General features: G+C 38.2%; 1 long non-coding RNA gene across 1 annotated transcript; it reads left to right on the forward strand.

Annotated features, from left to right (window-relative positions):
* Positions 1–3,214: 3,214 nt before the first annotated feature.
* On the forward strand, positions 3,215–4,819 carry LOC127074823 (uncharacterized). The gene is made up of 2 exons (XR_007786120.1): positions 3,215–3,844; positions 4,514–4,819. It is a non-coding gene; the product is annotated as an uncharacterized LOC127074823 (long non-coding RNA).
* The last annotated feature ends 11,717 nt before the right edge of the window (positions 4,820–16,536 follow it).

Raw genomic sequence — 16,536 nt, forward strand, 5'->3', positions numbered from 1 at the left:
AAACCAATAAAATGACAAAGGAGGTGTGAATGTTAAATGGGTGGTGTAAACTGAATTCAAGCTAATGGGCTGCAAAATGAGCCCATCGCTGGTTTTTTGTTCAGCCAAAAACAACTCCAAAAACAAGGGGGTACACATAGTGGAACGGAAATGGGCCCTCTGAGCCCAATACTCCCACAATCGTTTGAAGCAGGGGGGTGCGAACTGAATATGCAAAGTGAGCTAGCAAAAACACGAATGGGCCAGGAGAAGCCCGTTTTCAATTCCTTTGCAAATCCCTGGGGATGCATTAGCGAAACGATGGTGAATTAGAAAAAGGTTCCAATGGGCTCGGTCAAGCCCAAATCCACTTTCCTTTCTAAACCATTGGGGGTGCATTAGCGGAGGTGGTGTGTGGTAAGCAAAAACAATGGGCTTTGAGGGAATGATCCCAATCCTCACACCTCCGTTGACTTGTCCAAGTCAACAGAGTTCAAACTTTCCCCATGTGCGCGCTCCACTCTCCTCCTCAGTCTCACCATTCATTTGCCGTGGACCACCGCGTCAGCGGCTGTCGCCGGCGACGGTGGTAGCTAAACCTAAGGTCTAACCACCAATACACGCGCAAGGTCACGCTGATGATGAAAATGGGATCGGTTTTGGGGATTGATTCCTGGATTGGCCAAATCGAAGGACATTTGGGAAGAACCCTAAGTTTCCAAGTTCAAATTAAATGGAATTTGGGATCAGTTAACCTCCTACACCATAGGGCTTTCATTCCTTGGCCTAGATACTACACTCTGGTACGCTCTGTCGCATCTTGAAAAATATGATTCCTCGCGATGGTCGCGGAAAAAATTAGTTCGAACAAAGTTGCCACCGAACTTTATTTATCCCAATGAAGGAATAGGAAAATATCGATAAAACCTTTGAAAAGTAGAATAATGGTCGTCCCAACCATATTCGGGTTCGGGAGTCGATTACGCAAGGGGGAATGTATTAGCACCCCTCACGTCCGTTGTACTCAACGGGAACCTTTTAGTTCTAATTTGCGATTTGAATGTTAACTTATGTGTTGTCTGCTTTCTTCGAGTGATAAAGATTGTTAATAGAGATGGATGGGAACCTCAGAAGGGGAAAAGGGAGGTTTTTTATTAGTGTGCTCGCCAAGATCTCGCAATCTCGTGCCTACGTATCCTTGTGGTGCAATAAGGAAATCAGAGCATTCGTAGTTCGGGGAACTATGGCTGGTTGGTGTCTTTTAGTGAACATATGTTTAGATCGTGTTCTAAAGGCTAAACGTCGGCTTGTCTACTCTCGGCGGAGGCTTAAGCACTAGTTTGTTATGCGTGTTAGAAGGGATTTAAACGATGTTCTTTCTGAAAAAAGTCTTAATCACACGAGGGTGACAAGTTGAATTAATATGTTAGATGTCTTGATTGGTTTAGATCGCACGTGGGCAAGCAAAAGATAGATTTGATGTGTTGAGATGTTTTGTAGGATAACGATTACTCGGATAGTCGAGTAAGACAACCTGTATCCTAATAGTCGAGGAGAGGAATCGAAGGCTCTAGACCATCTTCATTTTCATCCTTACTTGTAAAAGGAGTTTGATAATAGTTAAGGTATTTTAAATTGATGATGATTACTCGGACAATCGAGTAAGACAACTCGTACCCTAATAACCAAAAAAGGGAATAGAAGACTCTAGACCGCTTTCTTTTTAATTTAAGTGATTACGAAAATAGGTTTATGTATGGTAGATGTTTTTAGAATAAACGACAAGTACTTGAATGACTGAGTAAGACCACTCACATCCGAGCATTTGAGGAGGGGAATCGAAGACTCAAGACCATCTCCCGTTTCGTATAACTTATTATGAAAATTATTTGATTAATTTATTAATTTGGTTTTAAGAGAAATGACAATTGTTTGACTAACCGAGTAAGAGAACTCGTATTCATACAATCGAGGAGAGGAGTTGAAGTCTCAAAACCATCTCCCTTTTCATTTCTTTATTTTGAAAAAATAATTTGATTTAATCTTGGTTTAAGGTTTGTAAAGAAATGACGAGTGTTTAACTGACCGAGTAAGAAAACTCGTATTCAAACAATCGAGGGGAGGAGTTAAAGGCTTAAAACCATCCCCCTTTTCATTTCATCGTTATGAGAATAAATTGGTTTAGTTGTGTTTAGCTGATTTAGAAATGACAATTATTTGACTAACCGAGTAAGAGAACTCGTATTCAAATAATCCAGGAGAGGAGTTGAAAACTCAAAACCATCCCATTTTCGTTTCGTTATTACTAAATGGTATTTAATTGCGATTAGGTATTCTTAATTAATTTTGAATAAAATACTCGATATTGGATCAAGGTCTTAGATTTGTGTTTACGAATAAATCAGATTTTATTTAGTGAATTCATCATCTATTCGATTAATTAAAATCGAATAGGTCTCATTGTAAGAAAGCCCAAGAGTAAGCTTTGTGAGGTTGATGGCGATGCTAAAAGCTATCGACTTACGAAGGTGTTTGAAAATGGGCTCGACTTTGAATCGAAAAGTTTGTGGTTTGTCCATGAAATTGAGAGGGATGGTTTTAAATCGGTGAAATTGAAATAAATTGTCATGATCGTGGCACGCCATACATGTGAACTCAAGGATTTGTACAAATAAATAAACACAAAATAATAGTGCACACAAACCTCACAAAATGAGCAATTATCTAAATTACATTCAAATAATAAATGGTGGTAATAATAATAAAATTATAAAATTAATTAATTAAATAATAGTAAATTATATAATTGACTTAGAAATTAATAGGAATTTAATTTGTGGATAAAAAAATTAATTTAAATTTAGCAAAGAACTAAACACGGGCTGAAAAAATATAAAGGAATAATAAAAAAGCAAAACAACTGGGCCTTAGGGGATAGACCAAGCCCAAGTGGACGCTGCTAGAAGCTATCTGGGGGGTGTTAATAGAGAAATAATAAAACAAAAATAAAAGGGAACGTGGGCCTTGAGGGATGCGGCCCACTTCAGTCCAAAAGGGGTCCAAGAAGAACCAGTCAACCGCGTTGACTCCAGGGGTGCACTCCGGACCGTCAGATCTGGAGATCTGACTAGGTCTTTGGATCGAACGGAGATTATGGAGGGTTTCATGGTAACGTGTTGCATCTTCGTGCATGGGAGAAGAATGCGCCCCCTCTAACCGGTGACAAGTGTCCAAAGTTGCTGACACTTGTTATCGCCACTCACCAGCCCCAACACGGCCATCTTAAAAGACATACCTGGAAAAAGAAACATCACTTTGATGAATCCCTTCTCTCTCTTCAATCCCCAACATTCCATAAGCTCTACAACCCTAAATAATTCTGCGGCCGCAACCTACCGGAGAAGACGGTGGTTGTCGGCCAACGACGGCGACGCCACCTTCTTCTCCGGCGAACCCACACCCAAACCAACAAAACCTAAACACTAACCCATCCTATTTTTGGTCGAGGAACACGAATCCGGTCTTAAATCTAACAAAACAAACTTCCTCTGACTAGATCGACATCCATCCAAAAAAAAAGTCAAATTCCACAACTTAAATCACACAGTACAAAACCTAGGCTCAATCTTCTCCTAAACACGAAACCGGAGCCGAAATCAACAAAAACACAAACCAAAAGTGAAAACCCTAATTTCGGAATTGAATCAACAATAACGGAGATTTTAAATAATTACAAAGGGGGTTTCAATCAGTTCATCAAGGCGAGCAAGATGATGCAAAGAGTTTAAGCAAAGAAAGGAATAAAAGGGTATACTTGATCGGAGTCAAGTCGCCGGCGACGCCTTCTCCATTATGTTTGAGATAAGTCTCTTTCTAATTTTGATTTCTCTCCGTCTTCTTCTTCTCTGTTCTTCTCTATTTTCTTTTGAATGCTATTAATTAAAGTGCTAGTCTGAGCTCGTCTATGCTAGAGTTTCAGTGTGAAACTCTAATTTAGACTTGAAAACTCGTGAGCTTTTATGAAAAGGTTCTTGGGACTTTTTGGCAGAATAACCGTATCCTCTGTTTGGCGTCATGGTTTGGTATTTATGGGGAGATCGTGAAGGATATTCCCTTAATGATGAGCTGGTAATCTTAGGATAAATCTGTTATGAAATCCTTTGTGCATCCCAGATTTCGTGGGGATCCAGATTTGTGAAATTGTTATGAGGGAAATCGGTGTTGTATGTATCCAGTACATCCTTTGGCGTTTCTTGTGGTCCCACGCGATTAGAATATACTCGGTGCAACCTCTATTTTACCGCAATTATTATATTTTTTTATATGACATATTGATTACTTCCCTCTTACCATGATAACCCAATATGCTTTGCCTGTAATAATAATTTCAGTGAAGGGTAGTAAGCAACATATGAAGGTCATTTAGGATTGGGCATTTCTTTAGAAACGAACTGTGTGGCATGCTATTGGCTTTGTGTTTTTTTCCATCTTTGCCAAATTTGAGTTATGTGATGCATGGCTTTTCATTTTGTAGGTCACAGGATGTTGCTCTCATGGTAATTTGCAGGCTTAGCAAGCTCATAATAGCATGGAACATGGTGCCTTATAGAAGCCTTTGAAGATGCATGACTGAGTCTTTGGATATCTTTGTTTTCTTTTCCTGCTTAAAACCCGCTATATGTAACTTGTTGTGTACCGTTATTTACATGTGCAGTCCGGACATGATATGCATTTATGGACTCTACTTTATGTAAAATGTTTGTATAAAGTGGCAACTAAAACATTCAAAAAAACTCTAATATTTAAATTTGGTGATTAAAAAGAGTCTAATCAATGTTCATCCCTCTTGTTCTTTACTAGACAAAATGTAGGATTCTTATGTGAAGTAAAAGTGGAAAGGCCTAATTCTAATTGGTCCAAAGCCCTAAATCCTACTAATTACTCAAACACAAGAGTGGACATGAGATTCCGACTTAATGAGAAATATATGACAAGGCCGAAATAACCAAACGTGATGGTTGTCCATTGAGAGGGAATACCACCAATCCATTTTAGACCAAACATCCTTGTTTTGTTGATTTAGGACAAAATGTCACTTCATTATGAAATGTCTTGATATGAGATTTGCAACTGACCAAAAATGACGCACCGGGTTTGTAATCAATCCACTCGAAGGATTAATTTGCAACTCGCACATATGAACCAATGCACCGTTTTTTAGATTTTAAGCCAACGATGCGTAAATTCTTTGGGGAATTTGTGAAAGGAGTATGTAATGACCTATTGTGAAGATACACAATGATAAAATAATGTCCAACAACCAACCAAGCCTTGTGCCATGCTCATCATAGAACTTTGAAGGATTCTAGATTCCCATATGTCGATTGGCCCAAGTCTATTACAAAGAGATGGATATCAGGGTTTGATGGTTGAAAATGATTGTGTCGTGGCATCCATGAGAAAAAATAAAACGAGACAAAATTGGGGTATGACAGCTGCCCCTATTTAATTAACTTAAACTAGAATGTGTGAATGACAACAGTCTTTATACACTCGTGGTGGAAGATAATTCAATTGGAACAAACCCAAATTTTGTATTTTGAAATGGAAGAGAGAAATGCAGAAAAAGAAATGTAGCGAGAAATGCGGTATGAGAAGTTATTGTAAGGTAAAAAAAACAATCCAGACTTTCTGGGAATCGTCAGAACAGTATCTTGTAAAATTACAATTAAGATATTCCATCAATGGAGTGAGATCTCAACTGTATCTAAGACTGTTTGATAATTAGCAGAACAGCATCTTAAACTGGACACACAATATTCTTTGAATATCAAACGAATCAGCACCTCTAAATCAAATGAGACTCTTCAAATTAATGAAGCAGTATCTCGAACAGACAAAATGAGATTCTTCAAATTAATGAAGCAGTACCCCAAACAGTTCAATGAGATTCTCTGTATTAATCAAAGCAGCATCTTATCTGATAGAATTAAGATATTCCAGACAAAAGGAATGATATCTTAATTGAATCTAAGACTCTTCGAGGATATAAGAGCAGTATCTCTAAAAATTGGAATGAGACTCTTCATATTGATGAAGCAGCATCTCAAACAGCAAAAAAATGAGATTCTCTGTATCTTGTCGAAGAAGCATTTTATATGATAGAATTAAGACATTCTGAACAAGGGAACGATACCTTAATTTAATCTAAGACTCTTCAAGGATACTAGAGCAGTATCTCTGGAAAAATGAATGAGACTCTTCATATTGATGAAGCAGCATCTCAAACAGCAAAATGAGATTCTCTGTATCCTGTCGAAGCAACATCTTATATGATAGAATTAAGACATTCCGACTAAGGGAACGATACCTTAATTGAATCTAAGACGCTTCAAGGATACTAGAGCAGTATCTCTAGAAATTGGAATGAGACTCTTCATATTGATGAAGCAGCATCTCAAATAGCAAAAAAAAATGAGATTCTCTGTATCCTGTCGAAGCAGCATCTTATATGATAGAATTAAGACATTCCGAACAAGGGAACGATACCTTAATTGAATCTAAGACTCTTCAAGGATACTAGAGCAGTATTTCTAGAAAAATGAATGAGACTCTTCATATTGATGAAGCAGCATCTCAAACAGCAAAATGAGATTCTCTGTACCCTGTCGAAGCAGCATCTTATATGATAGAATTAAGACATTCCGAACAAGGGAGCGATACCTTAATTGAATATAAGACTCTTCAAGGATACTAGAGCAGTATCTTTAGAAAAATGAATGAGACTCTTCATAAGCAGCATCTCAAATAGACAACTGAGATTCTCCGTATAAATGAAGCAGTATCTCAGATGTTCGTCTGTTGGTGTAAATATTTTCAGAAAAGACTCCTTTTGGGGAGAGATTTACTAGAAATGTTCTGCAGGGGAAAAAATCATAAGAGAATTTTTACAGTAACCTCTGCTTGGGGACCAGTGGTAGCAAAGATGCTGGGGAATATCACTATCAACCATAAAAGTTGAAGAATGACTTGCTGGGAAATAAATCCACGAACACATGCAGGGTAACAACTCCATTGAATTAAATGAGGAAAGTCCGGGGTACATATGAATGACCCTGGATCCTGATATTTTATGTTTGATGTATGATGTTCCACTTTGGATGGAAGCACCATGTATGAAATTATGCATGCGATATATGCGAGCATGCAAACGCTGGGGATATTTAGCTGTGCATATAGGAATGCGAATCGTATAAGGCTATGCATATGTATGCCAATGGTTGGTATGATTATTTCTTGGTAATTTTTCCTATTTTGGTAGGAAGATTATGTATGTAATTGATGCACATGGCGCATGTGAGGTATGTGGGCAGGCAAATGGGTAATTGGGATATGCCCCAATTAAGGCGTTTTTGCTTTGGTGATGATTCCAACAGTGTGGACTTTTGTTATGATGGAGATCAAGATTTGATGCCCTACTAGGTGATCTTGGGAATATATTTGGGGTTGCTTCAAGCCACTGAAGGGTTCAGACTTTTTCAACACGCGATACTTTAAATGAATTGTTCATTAAAATGTCATGATCGGTCGTCGAAATTTAATTTGATTTTAATTAATTAAAGGAATTAATAATAATAATAATAAAGTGTTTATTATTGTCTTGTGGTGATCGGTTATGGCCTTAGTTTTCCTTTGTTTTGTTTTGGGTTTTTAAAATACGACCTGCGTGTCGTGCCTCTCTCTTAATCTCCCAAATGTAACTTCTTTTCTCATCTCACTCCCTCGTATGTAAAACGAGTTTCTTTCATGTAATGATATGAAGAAAGCAAAGAAGTCAGTGCCAAAGGAGGACAACCTTGAAGGTCTTGCTTGGAGAAGCTTAGATCGTTGTAGGTTAGCTTAGGTTTTCTCATTGGCTTGGGAGAACAATTGCGCTAGGGGCCATAACTGTTTCATTTTGTTTGTATGTATGTTGATGCATGTGAATGTATGTTGATGCATGTGAGAGACGGTTTATATGATAAACAAGCCGGTGAGATCAGAAAAATTGCAATTCCCTCAAAATAAATATTAAGTTTAAGCTTTCCAAGTTTTAACACTCATCAAGACTAGTATCGAATAATGTAGGTTTCGCCTACGCGAGGTGCATGTTCTATATTAGTAAGGTGCGATGGGATAATTGTAATATCCAACTGTTAAAACAATGGGTCAAACTTAACTAAACAAATTATAATAAGATTATATATATGTTTAGAAGCAAGAGTTGGGAATGATCCATATGATGGATTGGAATAAGGAGTTATTCACCCAACTGAAATTTTCGAGAGTTGTATGAGATACAATTGGAAGGAGTTCCTACCTAAATAACCTAGTTTTGTGTAATCCGCCTACGCGGACTTAGAACGAAGTGAAATATGGATCTCGACCCACTAGAAAATCTTCCAACGGGATTTTCCGAATCAAATGATGAGGGTCATTTGTTTTGAGTAAAATAGTGGGAGCATATTTAATTAAAGGCCTAATTGAATATGTCAATGATACTTATATTTTCATTAATCCTTGTGTAGATTACCATGACAACAAACACCTCTAACAACATATTGCGATCAAACCTTGACAAGGAAAAATTGTCTGGGACAAATTTTCTGGATTGGTACCGAGACATGAGGATTGTCCTCAAACATGATAGAGGGAAAGGCAAGGAAGTTGCCAAACCCAAACCCACTAGTGCTGCTTTGAAGCCTAGTGGAAGCATAGAAAAAGAAGGCACTTGCTTCCATTGCGGTAAGACCGCACACTGGAAGAGGAACTGCCCAAAGTACCTGGAAGATAGGAAGAAAGGAGTAGAGACTCCAACTTCAGGTATTTTTGTTATTGAAATTAATCTATCTACTTCTGCATCATGGGTATTAGATACTGGATGCGGTTCTCACATTTGTACAAATGTGCATGGACTGAAAAGGAGTAGAGATTTGGCAAAAGGTGAAGTCGACCTACGAGTTGGCAATGGAGCAAAGGTTGCTGCCTTAGCCGTAGGAACTTATGAATTGACTTTACCTAGTGGTTTAATAATTCAGTTAGAGAACTGTTATTATGTACCAGCAATTAGCAGGAATATTATTTCCGTTTCTTGTTTGGACAAGTTCGATTTTTCATTCATAATAAAGAACAATTGTTGTTCAATTTATTTGAATGATATATTCTATGCTACTGCTCAAATGAACAATGGACTATATGTCCTTGATCTTGAAATTCCTATTAATAACATTAATACAAGAGGGTGAAACCTAACGAGTTAAAACCAACTAGGTAAGAATATTAAAACTCTTCGATCAGATCGAAGTGATGAGTATTTAATCCTAGAGTTTGATGGCCATCTGAAAGAGTGTGGGATCTTATCCCAACTTACTCCTCCTGGCACATCCCAATGGAAGGGTGTATCTGAGAGAAGAAATCGAACCCTGTTGGACATGGTCCGATCCATGATGAGTCACACCAATCTTCCAAACTCCTTTTGGGGACATGCGCTGTTGACCGCAGCTTACACACTTAACCATGTTCCATCCAAAAAGGTTGATAAGACACCATATGAGATATGGAGTGGTGAGAAACCACATATGTCTTACATGAAGATTTGGGGTTGCGAAGTTTATGTCAAACGACAAATTTCAACTAAGCTTGAGCCCAAATCTGACAAATGCTTATTTGTGGGATATCCTAAAGAAACAAGAGGATATTACTTCTACAATCCTTCTGAGGGCAAAGTGTTTGTCGCTCGAACTGGAGTTTTCCTAGAAAAGGATTTTATTTCCAAAGGAACCAATGGGAGGAAAGTAGAGCTTGAAGAAATTCAAGAATCACAAAGCATCGATACACCTATGGAGGAATTAGAGCAGGAAACACAAATGGTTGTGGAAGAGCAACCTGCTCAAGTAGAACAAGACCAGCGTAGGTCAGGCAGGATACGTCACCTACCTGAGAGATATGGATATCTCATAACAGATCAAGGTGATGTATTACTCATGGAACAAGATGAGCCTGTGACCTACCAAGAGGCCATATCTGGTCCCGAGTCTGAGAAGTGGCTAGAGGCCATGAAATCCGAAATAGATTCCATGTACACGAACCAAGTTTGGAACTTGGTAGAGCCTCCTGTAGGAGTTAATCCTATAGGATGCAAGCGGGTCTTCAAAAAGAAGACTGACATGGATGGTAAGGTACATACCTATAAGGCAAGACTGGTTGCAAAAGGATATAAACAAATTCATGGTGTTGACTATGATGAAACCTTTTCACCAGTTGCAATGCTTAAATCTGTTCGGATTTTACTTGCTATCGCTGCATATCATGATTATGAAATATGGCAGATGGATGTCAAAACTGCTTTCCTTAATGGGAATCTTCTTGAGGATGTGTACATGACACAACCTGAAGGATTTGACATACCAGAAGAAGCCCATAAGATATGTAAGCTACAAAGATCAATCTATGGATTGAAGCAAGCTTCCAGAAGCTGGAATCTTCGTTTTGATGAAACGGTAAAACAATATGGATTCATCAAGAACGAAGATGAGCCTTGTGTCTACAAGAAGGTTAGTGGGAGCATGATCGTGTTCCTGGTGTTATATGTAGATGACATATTACTCATTGGAAACGATGTCCCTACCCTGCAACAAGTAAAGACTTGGTTGGGGAAATGCTTTTCTATGAAGGACCTAGGTTAAGCAGCCTATATATTAGGAATCAGAATCTATAGAGATAGATCACAAAAACTGCTTGGCCTAAGTCAGAGTACATACATAGACAAAGTGCTGAGACGCTTTAGTATGCATGATTCCAAGAAAGGATTCATACCTATGCAACATGGCCTGTGTCTATCAAAAACACAATCCCCTTCAACTAAGGAAGAAAGGGAACGCATGAATAAGATTCCATATGCATCTGCAATAGGATCTATCATGTATGCCATGTTATGTACTCGACCAGATGTCTCGTATGCTTTATGTGCAACGAGTAGGTACCAATCTGATCCTGGTGATGCCAATTGGGTAGCTGTTAAGAATATCCTTAAGTACTTGAGAAGGACTAAGGAATCATTCTTGATATATGGAGGTCAGGAAGAGTTGGTTGTAATTTGTTACACTGATGCTAGCTTCCAGACAGATAAGGATGATTTTAGATCGCAATCTGGTTATGTGTTTTGCTTGAACGGTGGCGCTGTGAGCTGGAAAAGTTCGAAGCAAGATACAGTTGTTGATTCTACAACCGAGGCCGAGTATATTGCTGCCTCAAGTGCAGCAAAGGAAGCTGTTTGGATCAGGAAGTTCATTAGTGAACTTGGCATAGTCCCTAGCGTTGTGGATCCCATTGGTCTCTATTGTGATAACAATGGTGCTATCGCACAAGCTAAGAAGCCTAGATCTCACCAACGATCCAAACACATACTTAGGCGTTATCATCTCATTCGAGAGATAATAGATAGAGGAGATGTGTAAATAGGTAAAGTACCTACACTAGACAATATAGCTGACCCACTGACAAAGCCTCTTGCGCAGCAGAAGCATGATGGCCATACTAGATCAATGGGTATACGGGGTATGCCTGATTGGCTCTAGTGCTAGTGGGAGATTGTTGGTGTAAGCCCTAGAGGCCAATACTTTTGGTACTTGTATCGAATTATTTATTAATAATAAAAGGCATTTTCTTTATTATGGTTGATTAATAAAGTCCCTGGAATAGATAGTCTGTTTAATGTATTAAGTGTGACTTAATCATGAGAACACATTAAACATAAGGACACTATTCTTAAAGTATCCATAGTCGAGCTTTAGTGTGAAGTGGGATAACATTAAAGCATTAAGACTATTATGTTTGTAGACTGATGATCACATCTCATGGATCATGGATAAAGAGTTATCAAGTCTTAAACATAGGTATGAATATTAGGAGTAATATTTATACCGGATTGACCCGCTATGAGAATACTATATAGAAAGTTATGCAAAGTGTCATAAGTTATTCTCATGGTGATAATAGTGTATACCACTCTTCGACCTGAAACCACTATGGATCCTAGATGTATAGTCGAGTGCTTTGTTGCTGATCTAACGTTGTCCGTAACTGGATAACCATAAAGACAGTTGATGGGTACTCCACGAAGCATGCTGAGGGACATGAGTGTCCTAGATGGAATTTGCCAATCCTGCGTAACAGGATAAATGTCTATGGGCCCAATATTGAACTGGACAAGGGTGACACGGTCTATACCTTGTGTTCAATATAGACATAAGGGCAAAGGGGTAATTATACACATAATTATTATCACAGGAGGTTTTGTCAGATCACATGACATTTTCGTGACTTGGGTAGCAGTGATGTGTTGCTAGATACCGCTCACTGTTTATTATGTTAAATGCGTGATTTAATAAAATTGCCAACACCGTGAAAACCTATAGGGTCACACACAAAGGACGGATTGATGAGAGATAGAATAATTAAGGAACATCGTAAGGTACGGTGCACTTAAGTGGAATACGAAATATGGTAAGGTACCAAATACTTAAGTGATTTTGGCATAATATGAGATATGGGCCAAAATGCACTTAAGTGGGCTTTTTGGCTTGAAGCCCACACAAGTGGTTCTATAAATAGAGCTCTTGTGCAGAAGCTTTGTATGGGAGTACAACACAACTGAAGAGTTGGAATTTCATATCTCTCTCTCTCACTCAAAGCCTTCATTCATAACAGCTAGCACTGCGATTGAAGGAATCCGTTCGTGTGGACTGAGTAGAGACGTTGTCATCGTTCAACGTTCGTGATCGCTCCGTGGATCTGTATCAAAAGTTTTGATCATTATCAGAGATCTGCACCAAAGGTTTGAATCGCCACAAGAGGTAACGATTCTATCACTGATCATGCCCATTCGTAAGGATCACTAAAATGGAGAAAATTTTAAATTCCGCTGCGCCTTGGATGGCAATTCTCCAACATATCTATGAGAGGCGTTTGATTAGCAATTGAAATGGACATAGATGTCTGCAAACGGTCTTACACCTTCATAAAGAACAAGAACAAACTTGGAGGCCCTGAGGTTTACCCTTTTACTATTTCAAAAGCAATTTTATCACTTTATTCAATTATGTGTTTTTATTTTATCCAAAATCTTTAAGAGTGATGTTTATCAAAAATAAAGGTGCCTTGCAAACAAACAAATAAAATACAAAATAATTTGGGCACAACTTTTGTCGAGATAAATTATCTTTTATTGATCTGACCCTTGAATGGGCGATTGTACATAAAGATACAATTCCTTAATGAGGTAATTGTTGTGCATAGAAACAAAACGATAATAAAATTGAGTTCCTATTAAGTCTCCACACTGCTATGATCCTTATGTCTTTGATAGTCGGAGCACCTCGCTTTTGAAAAAGTTAGGTAGATTGATTCTTTGTCTTTGAGGGATATGTTAGATGCATGAGAGTACAGTTTCGTGCCTTGGAATTTATCCCTAACTTTTGTAAGAACAAAATTAGTTCTACAATATAATTCCAGGATTTTGAAGATAACAAAGGATGAAACCAAAAATGGCACCCTAACGAAAATTCTCTAAGTGTGCAGGACTCTGAACAACAACAAAGGAATCTGATCGTTTTATCAGATACAAACTCTGATCAGATACAAAGTACTAGAAGATCAGAAGCATCTGAAGAAGAAGTGCGCTCTAGAAGTTCTGATTCTGAGCAAAACAAGACAGTAGAAAGAACCAGAAGCTCTAAACACCCACTGGACTTAGCTCTAATGTAACCTCAACGCAATCTCCTTCTGACACAAAAACTCCGAGATAACAAAGACTCTGATGAAGATTCTCCAAATCCAGAAAGAGTAACGGAAAGAATTTCTTCAAATGGAAAGAAAGTATTTTTAGAAAGAAGTTATTCAGGGAGACAAATTGGTTATGGCAAGAAACACAGAAGTAATGACATTGAATGCTCATCAAAGGCCAATATTCTGTCATCACTCCAACGGTCCTCTTCACCATTATATAAAGGACAACATACTTCAGTGAGAGACACAACAACAACAACGCACAAAAAATTCTTTACATTCTCTCAATTTTTCACGAGTTGCTGCTCATACGTGAAAACACTTGCTTGTTTATTCTGCTGTAATATTTGCTTACTCTTAAAAGCACTCTCGATTACAAATCTATTTTTGCTAAATTGCATTTGTTCCTCAAGTGACTCTGCATAGTCTGTATACTTGGGAGGACTAAGAGATCACTCTCTTAGACGTTTGGTTGTATTAATCTTTCAAGATTAGTGGATAAGTCCTTTTTGAAGGTGAAATCACCTTGGCGGGGTGGACTGGAGTAGCTTTGTGTTATAAGCGAACCAGTATAAAATTCTGTGTGTTCTTACTTCTGAAAAAGCTTTTATTTTCTAAAACAATCCAAACCCCCCTTTCTTGTTTTTCTTACCTTCAGTTGGTATCAAAGCTTCGGCAGTGTTATTGATTTTCTAATCAAACACTTAACTGTGTAGAGAGATCCAGAATGAGAAAAACTATGGCCAACACCAATGAAAGAGATAGCAACAACGCTAAGCCTCCAGTCTTTGATGGAGAGAAATTCGATTACTGGAAAGATAGAATTGAAAGTTCCTTTCTGGGCTATGATGCTGATCTCTGGGACATTGTCACAGTTGGATACAAACCTCCTGTAACAGATGCTGGAGTTGTCGTTCCCAGAAGTAAAATGACAGATGATCAGAAGCGCGAATTCAAAAATCATCACAAAGCCAGAACGATACTTCTCAATGCCATATCCTACAATGAGTATGAAAAAATCACCAACAGGGAAACAGCTAAAGATATACTCGACTCCCTAAGAATGACTCATGAAGGAAACTCTCAGGTCAAAGAAACAAAGGCTCTGGCTCTAATCCAGAAATATGAAGCCTTCAAAATGGAAGATGATGAAGCTGTAGAGGTAATGTTTTCTAGATTCCAAACTCTTATTGCAGGTCTCAAAGTGCTAGACAAAGGATACACAACTGCAGACCATGTCAAAAATATAGTCAGAAGCTTGCCAAAGAAGTGGAGACCCATGGTCACAGCCTTAAAGCTATCAAAGGATCTAAACAACATCAGCCTTGAAGAGCTTGTCAGTTCACTCAGAAGTCATAAGATAGAACTGGAGGAAGATGAGCCTCAGAAGAAGATCAAGTCTGTAGCATTAAAGTCCAGATCTGAAAGGCGCAAGTCTGACAGAAACAAAGCCTTCCAGGCCGAAACAAAAGATGCTGATGACTTTGAACAGGAAGATTCTGACGATGAGGAAGAATTATCCCTTCTGACCAGAAGAGTAAAATAACTCTGGAGAAAGAGGAATAATAACTTTAGGAGACCAAGACCCAGAGGGGACCGATCATAATCAACCTCAAAAGGTAAAACTAACAAAGATGTTACTTGTTATGAATGTAAAGAAATAGGTCACTACAGGACCGAATGTCCCAAGTTAAAGAAAGACAGTTCCAGAAAAGAGAACTTCAAGAAAAATTCCCTCAGAACCAAAAAGGGACTGATGGCTACCTGGGATGACAGCGAATCTGACTCATCAGAATCCGACTCTGATGAACAAGCTAATGTGGCACTCATGGCTACCATATCCATGAACATTTCAGATGAAGAATCTGAATCAGAAGAGGTATTTTCTGAACTCTCTTGATCTGACCTAGAATCATGTTTGTCTGAAACTCTCAGCTCATATCAGAAACTCAAACAAAAATTTAAAGCTATAAAAGGCGTTCTTGAAGAAACATTAGAAGAATGTGGCAAACTTGAGATAACAATGTTAGAACTAAAAGATGAAAACAGAACTTTGACATTAGAAAGAGATGCAACAAAGAAAAATTGCTCAAAACTTGAAGAAGCGTTATCTCAAGCTCCACAGACTTCAAACACAATAATTTATAAATATGAAAAATCTTTTCAAAAGTTTCTGAAAAATGGGATAGGGAGGAGTATAATGGCATCCATGATTTATGGAGTCAGTCAGAACAATAGAAGAGGAATTGGGTATGATCCTAGTGAAGATAAAACTTCTACTAATGACCAACCTAAATCTCCATTTTCATATCACTATACACATACACAAGAGCAACAATTCAATAATGCTAGAAAACCCAAAGTGTTAAGAAACTCTGGAAAAACTAATCACAAAGGACCCAAAAGACTCTGGGTACCAAAGGATAAGATTGTTTATGTTGCAGATATCTTATGCAGCAGAGTTAAAACACCAGTCATGGTACATGGACTCTGGATGCTCGCGACACATGACGGGAAGAAAGTCTATGTTCCAAAGCCTGGAACTTAAAGATGCTGGATTCGTAGGCTTCGGAGGAGACCAAAAAGGAAGGATCAGAGGCTCCGAAACTATTGGTAATGGTACTCTTCCCTCTATATCTGATGTGTTATATGTAGAAGGATTAATGCATAATCTGTTATCAATAAGTCAATTAAGTGATAACGGATATGATGTAATCTTTAATCAAAAAACAT

Source organism: Lathyrus oleraceus, chromosome 4 (genome assembly GCF_024323335.1).
Source record: "Lathyrus oleraceus cultivar Zhongwan6 chromosome 4, CAAS_Psat_ZW6_1.0, whole genome shotgun sequence".
NCBI classification, from domain to species: domain Eukaryota; kingdom Viridiplantae; phylum Streptophyta; class Magnoliopsida; order Fabales; family Fabaceae; genus Lathyrus; species Lathyrus oleraceus.